Raw genomic sequence first — 12,896 nt, 5'->3', positions numbered from 1 at the left:
AGGTTGTCCATCACTGCTCTAAACGATCACCCTAGTGCAAATATTAATAATATGGAAATAGGTATTGATCAATGACACATGTAAAACCCAGTGGAATTGCTTGTTGGCTATGGGGGTGTGGGGGGAGGAGGAGGGAAGGAAAGACATGAATCTTGTAACCGTGGAAAATATTCTAAATCAATTAAATAACATTTTTAAAATTAAAAATTAAAAAATGCATAGTCAAAGAAAGCAAATTTCTTCATTGTCTATGTCTAAAAATTTACCCATTCTGAATCTTATTTTTAAAAAATAAAACCCTTACCTTCCATCTTAGAATCAATACTGTGTATTTGTTCCAAGGCAGAAGAGCAGTTAGGGGTAGGTAATTCAGGTTAAGTGACTTGCCCAGGGTCACACAGCTGGGAAGTGCCTGAGGCCAGATTTAAACCTAGGACCTCCTGTTTCCATGCCTGGCTCTCAATCCACTGAGCTACCCAGCTTCCCCCTCATTCTGAATCTTGAATCCATCACCTCTTTAGGAAGGAGTGGTAACATATTTACACATTATTCCTCTGGAATCATGGTTGATCATTGATTAGAATTCTTAAACCCTTCACAGTTCTTGTTCTTTAAAATATTGTTATTCTAGAAATTATCTTGGTTCTGCTCAGTTCATTGCATTAGTTCAAACAAGTATTCCTATGTTTCTTTTCGAAAAAGTTATATTGATCTGTTTTTATATTATAAACATCTATCATCATACCTGCTTCATGAGAGGTTTTTTGAAATAGCAAAGTATAACTAAAAAAATATAACTAGTGACCTCATCTGAAAGTGCCTATAACATTTCACTTCTGTAGTTTCTATCCCACTTCTTTATATAAAAGAAAATGATCAGAAATCTATTATTTCTTCCTCCCACTTTCCACTGTGATGGGGGAAAATTATATATTTTCTGGTAAAAACATGCATAATAAAGCAAAACAAGTTTCCTCAATGACTGAAAACTAGTATAAGTATATATGTGAAATTGTAAAACTTTCTATCTATAAAATTATATAACTGATATGTATACTTTTCCAGTCTATCTAGCTAATTCTATATCCTAAATCTATCACTTCTCCATAATGAATAGCATGTCTCATCACTACTCCTCTGTTATACTGATCATATTTCTTACAATTTTCAACATTGTTCTTACAGTGTCACATAAATTCTTCTGGTATTATTTCATTCTTTATCAGTTTATAAAAATCCTCAAAATTCTTCATTTTTCATAATAATGCTAATATGATTTAATTCTTTGGGATTTGCTTACTTAGCATTAGCTCTGTTTATCTAAAATGTAACCCAGGTTCCATAGCCCGTTCTTATGGGACTGCCCTCCATGGTGATCAATGCTCCATTCTTGCATAAGGAGTCAATGGAATTAGTGAGAGCAGGATTGAGGAGAGAGAGCTTCTTGATCCTGCTTTGAGTCTCTTCAAGTCTCTTCAGCCTCTTTAGTCTCTTGGAGCTCTGCAGTTGCTCAGGTACTTTTGGCTTCCAACTTTGATGGAGGAGGTTGAAGAAATGATGCCCTCTTCAGGTTATTGAAGAAAAAGAAGCAGAGATGAGGCTGACATGGAAGGACCTCACTGCTTCCATCACACTTTTATCCTCACCAATAGAGGAACTAGACACTATGCTAGAGACTTCAGGATACTTCGATTTGAGTGAGATCTGGCACTGTCCCTCTTGGCTGAGCTATCTCTCCAACTGGGAGAGTTTCTTCATTTTTTATTGTCTGGTATATATTTTATGCATATTTTCTTTGATTTCTGTTTTGTTGTTGAATTGGTTAAATGAGTTTCGTGGCTACCTGTGTGTTCATTGTGGAAATTGTGTTTGGTAGGGAGTCAAGCTTTGCATAGGAATCCATCTCCCCATTAATGAAATTATGATCAGACATTGCTTTGAACCCAAATCATATCCCCATAACTAATAATATTTAAGAGAACAGATAAATGTAATTCTAACCCACGTTGGGCGCCAGAATGTAGCAATCTGTCCAGCAGCCACTACACAAAGGGAATATCTACAGGATTATAACTTTGAGGAGGAGAAAGAAGTTGGAGGGAGAGTTTAATGAACAGAGATAGACACCAGATCATATCTTGTTATGGAAGGACGCGGCTTCCCTTTTATCCTCCTATGTTGGGCATACAATGAAAAAAGATAAATAATTAACCCAGAATGCATGGTTTAGGAATCAGGAGTGAGGTGAGAAGGAAGGAAAAGAATAAAGAAAGATCTTTAGAGGCACACTGGATCTCCATAACAGGAGAAATCCATGTGGCCAGCAGACAGGTTAGAGAGAGAAAAGGAGGAAAAGGAAGGAGGGTCGCGTCCTTCCTGTCTTTATTGAAGTAATGATGTCACAGATAGGTAATGCATATAGTGGATTTACATTGGCTTGACAAATCCATGACGTACAAGCTAGAGGCGTGGTAAGTTCAGCCCGCTCTTTTCAAACTCCCAGAACAAAGACCGCATGGTCTGCTCATAGATCATGCATTGGAATGTCGTCAGACCAGTCCAGAGCTAAGCCTTTTGTGGCTCAGGTCAGAGATTGATCCTGGAATCCTACACTATCCCTTTTCTCTGAGGAAAGCTGAGTGGCCAGGTTTCTAGCTACAATCTCTTGCTTTCCCCTATGGCAGGAAATAAAGTCCCTCAGAGAAGGAATGGGGTGGTGGGGAGAAGAGGCCAGAGTTCTCTATTTTGCCTCCCTTTGAGCTGTATAATGACACCCTCTTGCTACTTGTGGGTAACAGCCTTTGCTTCACAAATCCTTTTATGTCTTTCAAAACCATCTGTTTCCCTATTTCTTATAAATAATTGTATTCCATCACGTATACTAAAACTTATTCAGCCATTCCTCAATTAATGAATGTTCCTTTAGTTTCCTTTTTTTTTTTGCCACCACCAAAAAAAAAAAATCTTTCTATTTTTTTACTTAAGTGAACTTTTCTTCTTTCTTTGATTTCTTGAGTATAAGCAGGGAGGCAGCTGGGTCAAAAAGCTTAGTTTATTAGTAAGCTTTTTTGTGTGTATAATTCCAAATCAATTTCCAGAATTGTATTCCTTCACAGGTTCACCTTGCACAATTTACACCCATCCATGCATGTATCAGTTTCCCCATAATTCCTCTTGGGGGGGGGAGAGAGAGGGGGAGGAGGAATCATCTTTTTTGGTAGGTATGAGGTATAATATTTCCCCCCTGAAATATGGAATGCCTCTTGGAAAGGACCTCAAGGTCCATTTAGTCTAATCTGATCCTAGAGAGGAATCATCCATGACAAATGACCATAATGCTTTTGTGCAAAGACCTCTAATGAAGTGGAACACACGAATCCTGGCAGCAAACACTCTTGGACAGTTCTCAAGGTTAAAGGACTGGTTTTTACATTAAGCCAAAGCTTTCTTCTTCAGCTACCACCCCTTGTTTCTGGTTCTGCCCTCTGGGACCCAGCAGAACAATCTCATTTCCCTTTCACATGACAGCCTACGTGTACTTGTGAACATTTAGGATGTTTCTCTTCCAGGCTGAACTCTGCCAGTTCTGTTCTCAAGTACCCCTCACACTCTTTGTTCTCATCTTCCAGATGTACCTCCCCTGACTAATGTCCTTTATAAAATTCAGTGCCTAGAAGTAATGTATATTCGAATGCAAAGAGAAGAAACCAATACTGAAAGTCATTCAGAAGAGCCAGTTGAGGGCACGGGGTCTTAAAAAGATCCTATGATGCTCTCACACCAGTAAAGGGCTACGTCATGTAGTAAGTGCTCTACGTTTGGAGGGTTTGGCTGTCTAGCTGCTGCTCTGAAGCAGATGTGTTCACAGAGGTGTTCTAAAAGGAATCCTTCAGTGAATATTTGGGCCAAAGGATTCTAAATCCATTGCAGGGACGCTAGGAGACTCACATTGATCTAGAACCTTAAACCCATCCTTTCCTCTTCAGCTCCCACCCTCACCCCAAACACACTCAGGTGGAGGCTGAGCATGTGAGTGAATTACAATATGGGAGGAAAGAGAAAAATTGGGGAAGAACAAAAAATGGGATAAAGTATGAGATGACTGTGGATGTCCGTTGACACAGTTTTGAGGGGTTGGGCTTAATCTGATTAACTCCCCTACACAAACTCTTGCCATTTGATCATGATTTCCTGGAGCATTGTGGAAGTTTTTGCCTTCTGTATTTCTCAAGGCCTTTCTGCTTCTTCTCGTTGGTCTAGCGAATGAATATTAGTGTAGGAAATGGGTGATTGTGCATATATGGGCTTGTTGGCTATAGAAGGGTGAACTGGACCAATGGATGAAAGTCATCCAAGGTTGAGGTCTTAGCATGTTGTGTTCTTGTGTCATTTCTGGTATAATGAATTTACACTTTAAGAATGCTCTCATGGAAGGAGTGAAAGAGAAAATTATTTGGATCTTCTTAGACATAACATTTATATTATTTAACATGAAATCCATTATGACAAAATTCTTTAAAGGATAGAAATTCTTTATGAAATGTTACTTGTTTAGCATAAAGGTGATTTTAGATTAGCCAGAATTACATTGTAGTAATATATATACAACACTAGGTGTCAGGAGAAAACCAGCTTATCATTTTAATGGGTTATTTTTTATTGAACAATTTAGAAATGTCAGTGTAGATTTTTAATAGACTGTCAAATGTCTAAAGAACAGTGATTAGAAGGATTATTATAGAAGTTATTTTTGATGCTAATTGGTTGCATAAAAAATATATTAAGAGTAGCACTGGATGGGAATGATGCTACACACCTGTAATTCTAGATATAAGGCTGGAGGGTCTCTTGACCTCTGGAATTCTGAGCTGCAGTGGTCTGGGGGCAATTTGGTATCTACACTAAGTGTGTGAATCAGTATAGGGAGCATTAGGAGCCAGGGGTACCAGGCCACCCAGGGAGAGAAAAACTGGCCCAGGTTGGAAATGGGGCAGGTTAAAGTATCAGAGTCAATTATTGCAGGTCCATTAATAGCTCCTGGACTTCCATCCCGGATGAGACAGGAAGACTCAGTCTTTTTTTTTTTAATTTTTAATTTATTTATTTGTTTTTTCACATTAAAATTCTAGGTAACTCCTCTCCCTCCTTTCCTGCCTCCTTTACTCTTCACCAAAGAAGGCATCATTTGACAAAAAGATCTATGAGTACTGAAAACAGTGCCTTGCTTGTTTCTATTTATCAGTTCTTTCTCTGGAGATGGACACACAGAAGTCATTCTTTAAACTATATTTCTGTTGCTGTATGTAATATTCTCTTAGTTCTGTTCATTTCAGCCTTCATAATTTATGAGTTTTCCCATGTAACAAATAAGAATAGGACTAGATGTGTGTTCTCTAAGTCGTAGAGTCCTGAAAAACTTGAAGCAGAGGTCTTATGTTTCCTACCTTAACAACTAAAGTTAACAGATTTCTTCTTGCCGGGAACGAGAAAGGGAGACATCAGCCTTTTTAGGTCATGGTCTGCCTTCCACCAGTATTCACCCTTTCCTACTGAATGCTGGTGCAAAAGAACTCTGTCCATAAAATGACGAGCCTCCTCGGCTCCAGGGAACACTAACAGCGAGGGAATGTGTCAGATCATGGGGTTGTTGGAGACCAGCACAAGTACTAATTGGTGTTCTCTTAACTACGGTGAATATATAGACAGATTTTCACTGAGGTCGGACTCAGGGCTAGCCTATCCCAGTGAGTGATGGAGAGGGGAATTCTCCTCCAGTCAAGTACCTGGACACTCCAGTTGGACTCAAAGGGTTCAATGAGAGGAAGGAATATATTCTGGGCATTTCCATGGAAAGAGAAAGGAAGTGTCCTAAGTGAGGCTTGAAGACATTTGCTTTAACTGAAGTAGAATATGAGAAAGGCAGCGACACTAGAAAGGTGGGTTGGAGTCAAAGAAAGGCTAGTATGCTATTAACTCAAAATATGGTGGTTGAAAGGAGAACCATCAGAATGGACAACTAACCAACCACCACATCTTTATTGGACACCTGTTATCTGCTGAGAGAAGAAAATGACCATGTATATGTTCTAACTTTAGTTTTAAAACTTTGTTTGTTTTTATTAAGCTTATCTTTTTAATACCTTCATTTCCCAATATATCTTATCCAGAGAGCAGTCTTTAAAGCAAAGAATAAAAAAGAAAGAGAAAAGTAAAAATTTTTTTCAAAGTTAACCAACAAATAATACATGATGATAGCACAGATAGTTTTCCACATCCATAATCAGCTACATCTGCAGGGGGAAGGAAGTACACTGTCATAACTCAAGAAGCAGAAATAGTGATTGTTGCAATCCTAAGTTATATGATAAAGTTCAGTTTTGGTTCTGTTACACATTTAAAATGTATTGAGGGGGGGCAGCTGGGTAGCTCAGTGGATTGAGAGTCAGGCCTAGAGACAGGAGGTCCTAGGTTCGAATCTGGCCTCAGACATCTCCTAGCTATGTGACCCTGGGCAAGTCACTTAACCCCCATTGCCTAGCCATTACCACTCTTCTGCCTTGGAGCCAATACATAGTATTGACTCCAAGACTGAAGGTAAGGGTTTAAAAAAAAAAGTATTGATGTGTGATATTGCTCGTTGGCTATGGGAGGGGGTAGAAGAAGGGGAGGGAAAGAACATGAATCATGTAACCATGGACAAATATTCTTAATTAATTAATTAATTAAAATCCCCAAATTAAAAAATAAAAAGTATTGATTGTGTACATTTTGTCAAATTTTGATTTTCCTTTAAAATGCCAGGGTCAAAGGGGCAGCTAGATGGCTCAGTGGATTGAGAGTCAGGCCTAGAGTTGGGAGGATCTGAGTTCAGATTTGAACTCAGACACTTCCTAGCTATGTGATCCTGGGCAATCATTTTAACCCCCTTTGCCTAGCTTTTACTCTCTTCTGATGTGGAGCCAATACTTAGTATTGATTCTATGATGGAAGGTAAGGGTTTTTAAAAATTCAAAAATAAAAAATCTAATCCCTTTAACCAGGCACTATAATTTTCTGAATGTTGTTTAGGATCTAGTTTCCTTTTTTTTTCCCCATCTCTAACTATTTAACATTGTTAACTCATCAAGGTGAGCTTATAGTGAATGAAAATTTCCAGGACATGAATATTCTTGCAAAGCAAGAATATATGCAATTGAGTTTTTGAACCCCGGAAGCAAGATTTTATGTTTATCCATGTAATTCCTCTTGTGGTTCTTGAACACAAAATTTTATCTTATTGAAACTTTTATGAATCCTCATTTTGTCATTTAAAATATTAGCTATACCATGCTATTTTTTGGTTTGATTATGCCACTTTCCCATTCTTGAAAACCTATAGTGGTTCACTTATATTATGAGATAAATATAAACTACTTAACCTTGTGTTTTAGTTCCTCCATATTTTATCTCCTTTCATTATTAACCTTATTACACACTTTATTCCTTTCAAGTATTCTATATACAGTGAAACTAGTCTACTACTAGTTTTCCCCTTAGAGCAATCTCTAAGGCCAACAATAAAAAAGAAAGAGAAAAAATCATCAGAATTAACCAATAAATCATACATGACTGATAGCTCTGATGGTTTTCCACATCCATAATTCTCTCCCTCTTCAGGGAGAAGGAAATACATTGTATCTCAAGAAGAAGAAGGGCATTTTTGAAATCCTTCATCATTTTATAAAGTCCAGTTTTGATTCTTTTGCATATTTAAAATATTTTAAGATGAAGTATACATTTTGTCAATTTATTCAACATGCTGTCATGCATTTGTGTTGGCAATCTCCCATGCCTGGAAAGGATTTGCTTCTTATCTGTTTTTCATTGTTTTTGTCTTTAACACACCACTCAGGCAGAATATGATGCAGTAATGGGGTGAACAGCTGAGCTCTCCCCTATATGTCCTCTGTAAATAACTAAAAGGATGAGCTTTGGTCAGAAATTAAAAATAAATTACAAGTTATATTTTCAGTCCTGGTAGGCATAGAGAGAAAGACAAAGAGGCCTGTGGACACTGAGGACTGGTTCTGGCCTGGAGTGTGCTGCTTCAAAAATTTTAGGGCATAGGGACTGAAAGAGGACCAAAGTTGGGCCCCCCAAGACAAGAAGAAATGCCAGGGTCTCGGATCCAGCCAAGCTCAAGGCTTCAGGGGGAGGTGGAGGGGCTAGGGGGAGTGGCTAGGTGGAAATGAATGACAGAAGACCGCTGTGTGTGTGTATCTGCCTGGGGCCAGACTCTGCATGGAATGGCTACTACACTTGGCCCAGGTTTGGTTTTTATTTTTATACCCATTTTCTTGGCACATAGCTACATTATTCAACATACATGTTCAAATGCAGATAATTGGGTAGGTGACATATTAACTTTTGACAAATCATTTGATTAACATTCTGAGATCATTCTATATCCTTATATTGTTACTATTGATTTTGACAGGATACACAAAGGTTTTGCACAAGATAAATGATTTCATCACAGGTGGCCTAATTTTCTCATTAACCTGTGAGGAGCTTGAGCTTACAGACAATCAAGAAAAATCATTTATTACCTTTAATAAAAATAGATAATCAATCAGAAACCCTAGAGACAATTAACAATCAAGTGGAGAGATTAAAGAGGTACTAGAAACACAATTTAGATTTAATATTAAACTAATCATTTTTCAGAGTCTGTAGGGTAATATTCTAAGAAGGGTTTTGGTTGGAAATCAAGTCACTGAGGCATGATGAGGCATGGTGTACCAAAGCATATTGTACAGGCCTCTCCTTATGAATGATTTGTGTACTGGCTTGAGAGAATAAGTTTCAGAGCATGGGAGTAAGGGATATCTTGGCATGGCTTTGTGGGCACAGCTTTTGCTAGGAATTATATATATCTAAGCAAAAGTTAACCCATAATGGTCTTTTGGGTTTGGTTTTGTGAGTCTGCTCTTTTGGTGATATTTTGGGGGAATAGAGTACAAATATTTTGCTCTTTTTCCTTCTGAGACTAGGGAGAGAACAATAATTATATCAATTCTATTAGTAAGGGATGTTGATGAGAGAAGTCACACAGAGGGGGCTGAGTGGGTGATTCCATCCTGCCAAGGAGCCACATTGTGACCTCCTGGCTCCCACGAGTGACCATGTCAAGATATCGTGGCCTGATGGCTCCCAGCAAAGAAATGCCAAATGATCTTATGCAAGCTGCAGGAACAAATACCAAGTATCAGCACCATCATTCGTTATGCTGGTCCCAGAGCCAGGATGGACTGAAGAAAGGACTTTTGTCTAAAAAGGGTCTTTTTGTCTAAGGCACAGTAAAGGGTAAAAGTGCTTGACAGGCTCCAGGCTGTGAATGTATTTAGAACTATGTTCAGAAGCAAATGGTAGCAGGAATTCCAGACCAAAGGGGAGTCTGCAATTTTATTATTCTGAACCTGCAGAACTTTCCATCTAGCTGATAGTGGAATTATTTGAATTTCCAACTAGGGTTAAAACTATAACATGTTGGCTCAGACCTAAACCCAGGTTAAGAACTTACAGAGTACCAAGAGGAGAGGAATCATATTTCATTCTGGGAGCACTGAAAGCTTGTTGGTCTTCAGCCTGAGCTGTAACTGAGATCTGAGAAAAACACAATTCTCAACACTTCCAGAAACCAGCAGAAAGACTAAAGATGACAAAAGCTCACCTAAGACAATCCCCCCCCCCCCAGATCTCAAGTCATGAAGTAACATAGAAGAATGAGCAAATAACAACAAAAAATTCCCACCAGAAAGAGCTATTATTGTGACAGAGATGCTTAAGACACAAATCCAGAATGAGAGAATGACTTCTAAAACATCTATAAGCAAAACCTGAAAGAAAAACACAGCTTGGGCATAGTTCCAACCAGAATTTCTAGAAGTACCGAATCTATCCCTTATGTTGAATGTAAGAAACCATTGAAAATAGTTGTAAATGGGTTAAAATGATCAAAGATCGTTTTAAAATGATAAAAAAACCATACTATAACATCCGAGGAAAAAATGAGAAAAGAAATGAAAACCAAAGAAAAAAGAATCAAAAAGAAAATTAATAGCTTAGACAAAGAGATAACTTTACTGAAGTAAAGTTTCTGCTCAAGTGCCTTCCCTGACCTCAGGTAAAAAGGTTCCCGCTTTTCTTTAATGTTTTTTCTTATTATGCATACATACATTCATTCATACCTACAATAGGGTATGATGAGGACAAAGCCATTTATAAAGATGTTCAGGAATATAGGTTTATATAGTAGAACCCTTTCATGTGCCAACAGAGACTCACCTATATAAACACAATATCAGTTATGAGTAGGGCCTGACAGCCATAAAAGATAATGCAATTTTAGATTGTATTAATCAAAGTGTAATATCCAGAATTAGGGAGGTGTTAGTTCTGTTCTACTTTGTTCAGACTATACTGGGGTTTTTTTATTGTCATATTTTAGGAATGGTATAAAACTATAAATACCACCTGGAACTTGTCCAAAGAAGAGTAACCATAATGATGAGAGTTCTAGAAACCATGTGGTTTGAGGATTATTTAAAACTCCTGGGGATGTTTGAACTGAAGAATAAAATATGTAGGGGTAAGAAGAAAACTATTTTCAGGTGCAGTAGAAGAGGGATCATACTTATTTTCTTTGGAACCAGAGGTGAGCATAATTGACCATATAAATAACCAAACTAACAGAAATCACATTTCTTTGGAACCAGAGGTGAGCATAATTGACCATATAAATAACCAAACTAACAGAAATCACATGATTATCTCAACAGACGCAGGAAAAAAAACTTCAGAAAAATATCATACCCATTCCTATTAAAAACACTAGAAAGTGGGGGTAGCTGGGTGGCTCAGTGGATTGAGAACCAGGCCTAGAGACGGGAGGTCCTAGTTTCAAATCTGACCTCAGACACTTCCCGGTTGTGTGACCCTGGGCAAGTCACTTAACCCCCATTGCCTAGCCCTTACCACTCTTCTGCCTTGGAGCCGATACACAGTTTTGATTCCACGAGGAAGGTAAGGGTTTAAAAAACAATAACCCTAGAAAGCAAAAGAATAAAAGGACCTTTCCTTAAAATAATAAATAGTATCTATCTAAAACCATTACCAAATATCATCTGCAATGGGGACATGTTAGAAAATTTCCCAATAAGATCACCTCTATTAATTTAATATTTACTAGAAATGCTAACTTTAACAATAATAGAAAGAATCAGAAGTGAGAATTAGGAACAATGGGTGGAAATTACCAAAAAAGGCAGATTTTTGCCTCAATGGAAGAAACAAATTCTTACCAATTTGAACAATTTCAAAGGGGCATCGGATGCCTCAGAAATAGTTGATTCTCTCATTGGAGATTTTCAAGTGGATGCTAGAAGACAATACTTGCCTGGGATAATTAGGAAGGGATTCTTATTTAAATATGGATTGAACTAAGAAGTCTTTGAGGTCACTACCAGTTCTGCAATCTATGACATTCATCCATTCAACAACATTATTTGGACACCATTTAAGCAGCTTTGAATTTTATATTCTAAGGAACTGAGATTTCTTTATATTTTCTCAATGATACAATGAGAGCTTTTTTTTTGAGTTACATTCAAATAAAGGTATAATTTTTCCACAGGTGTGTTTCTGGAACTATACCTTGTGAAATTTAAATAATGATTTCATAAGAAAATAAAGGAATTGTCCCTCTTCCCAATTCAACTGATGAGGCCTCTTATGCAAGGAAAGCTGTTTAAGCCAAGAGCTTCTTTCTTTTCCCCACCCATGTCTTTAGCACTTATCCTAGGGTTTAAAGGACCAAAGGTCAATATCTTGGAAGGAGTTCTCCCTCTAATAAGTTATATACTCTCTTCTCCACCTTTTCTTCTTCTGCATCCTTAACATCTACTTTGTGATTTTATGCTCCATCCACCTTTTTTTCAGAGAAGTTATTCTGGCTCTGATTAATGTTCCCATTCTTCAAAAAGCCCAAGCCTTTGGCAATAGAGCTTTGCATTTGGGGGGTTCTGTCAATATATTTTAAGCCCCAAATTGTTCCTCAGCCAAGTAAATTAATCTATAACACTTCCTTAGTTTACCAGCCAAATAACATTTTTAGAAAAAGCAAATGAGATAAGTTTGATGTGATGTGTTTATCATCAACTCATGCTGATTATGTGGTTGAACATTTCTATTTATATCCTAATGTGCAAAAATTTCCTTTAATGCTCTAAGAAAATTGCAAAGAAAGATCATACAACTCCAAGGGGGACAGCATTGTTTCTTTTCTAATTTATGATAATGTCATGCACCATTGGTATAAATTTTTTTTTAAGTATCCTAAAGCCACTTATATTGACTACAATTTATTAACTGAATTTTAGTTAAGGGAAGTAGTTCCAGGATATGAACATTTTAAAATTTGCTAATTAAGTGTGATTACTCTGAGCCAAATTAGGCACCTCTGAGAAATAGTTGTTTTATTTGAAAAATTAGGAATATATCACATATAAAGTCTCTTATATGTAAATAATTATCAATAAAACAAATGCTGTATTTCTAAAATGAAATTATGTTTGACCCCTAGATACTGGCATAGGAACAATTACCTACAACAGCAGTCATCTAAACTTTAAAGACATCTAAGCTGTTTAAAGAATGGGATCACAACTCCTTAAGTGGGAATTCCCTCTGCTACCAACAAACAAATTGCAGCCTCTCTATAACTTAGTAGATAAACCCCCAAGAGGTTGTTGGAGGCACCCAGAGGTTAAATAATTTACTTTTCTAGGGTTCAGCAGTTAGGAGGAATGAGCGGTGGGATTTGAACCCAAGTTTTCTTTTAACTTTTTTTCCTCTTA

Source organism: Monodelphis domestica, chromosome 3, assembly GCF_027887165.1.
Source record: "Monodelphis domestica isolate mMonDom1 chromosome 3, mMonDom1.pri, whole genome shotgun sequence".
NCBI classification, from domain to species: Eukaryota; Metazoa; Chordata; class Mammalia; order Didelphimorphia; family Didelphidae; genus Monodelphis; species Monodelphis domestica.
The sequence above is the reverse complement of the archived record's forward strand: the minus strand, read 5'-3'. Positions refer to the sequence as shown.